Below are 2500 nucleotides of genomic sequence, written 5' to 3' on the forward strand. Positions count from 1 at the left end.
TCAAATAAAAGAACTTGAGTAGGGTGTACACACCGTTTGTGACTGTGACGGCAAATCATGAAATAATTTTTGCTAATATACACATGTGTATGCACTTTTAGTTTGTTTATATTAAATCTACACCCCACTGCTTTTATGCGAGCTTAGTAGACATGAAAATCCTAAATAAAACTTGAAAAAAATCACGTTTATGCTTTAAATGTCACATGAGACACTTTCTTTCTTTCTTTCTTTATTTGGTGTTTAACGTCGTTTTCAACCATTCAAGGTTAAATCGCGACGGGGAAAGGGGGGAGATGGGACAGGGGAAAGGGGAGAGATGGGATAGAGCCACTTGTTAATTGTTTCTTGTTCACAAAAGCACTAATCAAAAAATTGCTCCAGGGGCTTGCAACGTAGTACAATATATGACCTTACTGGCAGAATGCAAGTTTCCAGTACAAAGGACTTAACATTTCTTACATACTGCTTGACTAAAATTGTTACAAACATTGACTATATTCTATACAAGAAACACTTAACAAGGGTAAAAGGAGAAACAGAACCGTTAGTCGCCTCTTACGACATGCTGGGTAGCATCGGGTAAATTCTTTCTCGTCCCAACCAATATGGGACTCCCCCTAACCCGCGGGGGGACATGAGACACTCGTCGAACCTCAACTTAATGGACAAATAACAAAGCAGTTGTGTAAGATTTCCCCTTCTATCCTAAAGTATCTATAAAATGAATGTGTTCAGCAACTCAAAACATCAGTCATCTTCCTTTGGGTGAACTTTGATTTTGGAAGTTGTCAGACAGAACCTGTTGACATTTTATAAAGTGTATCGGTGGCCTTGCCAATACAGGTATAGCTAGCTCTCTTCTTCTTGTTTTACAAACATCGAAGCGAAAAAATATATCGTTGTTCAAACAAAAATCTTTGGAAAAATAATCGTAGATAAGATCGGGGCTGGCAGGTGTTCTAAAAACAAACTGCCATGATCAATGTCTTGTGTTTGCGTGAGTACTTTGCTAGCGTATAAACCACTTAGTTCCCGTTGGTTTTATATGAATACCACGGGAACTCAGTGGTAAGAACACAACGTCGGGCTCATAAGAAAAATACCTAACTCAGTATTGGGCTTTTCTGCAGTGAGACTTCAGGGGAAGCTACTGGAAGGGTACCTCTCATGTGCTAGAGAGTAAAAACTCTCCGATTATCGAAAATCGGTGTGACGGTTACGTAAGCAAAACTGTCGTTCTCGTTTCTGAGTGTGGCACTTTTCATCAGAATTTTTTTGTTTGTTTGTTTAACGCTCAGCCGACCACGAAGGGCCATATCAGGGCGGTGCTTCTTTGAAATATAACGTGCGCCCACACACAAGACAGAAGTCGCAGCACAGGCTTCATGTCTCACCCAGTCACATTATTCTGACACCGGACCAACCAGTCCTAGCACTAACCCCATAATGCCAGATGCCAGGCGGAGCAGCCACTAGATTGCCAATTTTAAAGTCTTAGGTATGACCCGGCCGGGGTTCGAACCCACGACCTCCCGATCACGGGGCGGACGCCTTACCACGAGGCCAACCGTGCCGGTCATCATCAGAGGGTGCTGCTTTCATACAGGAAGACTATTTTGGTGTGCAAAAACTTATTTGGGTTGTTATGCGCTGATGAAACACGTTGCTGCCAGCTCTTTTACTTTCGTTTAATCCGCTGTCAACCGCTCGAGATAGGCTGTTTGCAACTTATTACTAAAATTAGTCAGGCATATTGTTTTTCTCGTTTTTCTCAAAACACTAAAAAAATGACAAAGGCAATTATCTTATGAGCGTGACGACATGGTTACCTATACCAATTGTCTACATGTTGGTGGCGTCACACAGTACTAAACTGGCTACTGGGATTACTCCCATGGTCGTCTTGATTAGTCCATACCTCCTTCTTGCGCCATGATCCGTGAGTCTGTCTTCAATTCAATTCAATTCAATAAAACGTTATTGTCTGAGTGTAGCAAACAGAAATTGTTATTTTGGCTTGTCGTGTATAACATCACCTAAATACAACACTCACAGAACATATAGGCACATACAAGTGCACAGCACATATCCATACCCTCACCCTCACATTCATACTCTTGTTATTGGAGTTCATTTTCATATCTTCTGTTCAGTACTGTGCATTTAAAGAAGGGGTAATTGCAGGTCCGGTTGTCTGTCTGGCTCTGTATGTCTGTTGGTGTGTCGGTCTGATTGTCAATCTATCCTTCCGTGTTAATGTCTGTCTTCCTGTCTGTCTTCATTTCTGTCCGCATGTCTGTTTGCATGACTACCTGTCTGTCTGTATGTCTGTCTGTCTGTCTGTCGGTCTCTGTAGCGATCTTTCTGTCCGCATGTCTGTCTCCATGATTACCTGTCTGTCTGTCTGTCTGTCTGTCTGTCTGTCTGTCTGTCTGTCTGTCTGTTTGTCTGTCTGTCTGTCTGTCTGTCTGTCTGTCTGTCTGTCCGCATGTCCGTC

Source organism: Littorina saxatilis, linkage group LG8 (genome assembly GCF_037325665.1).
Source record: "Littorina saxatilis isolate snail1 linkage group LG8, US_GU_Lsax_2.0, whole genome shotgun sequence".
NCBI lineage: Eukaryota > Metazoa > Mollusca > Gastropoda > Littorinimorpha > Littorinidae > Littorina > Littorina saxatilis.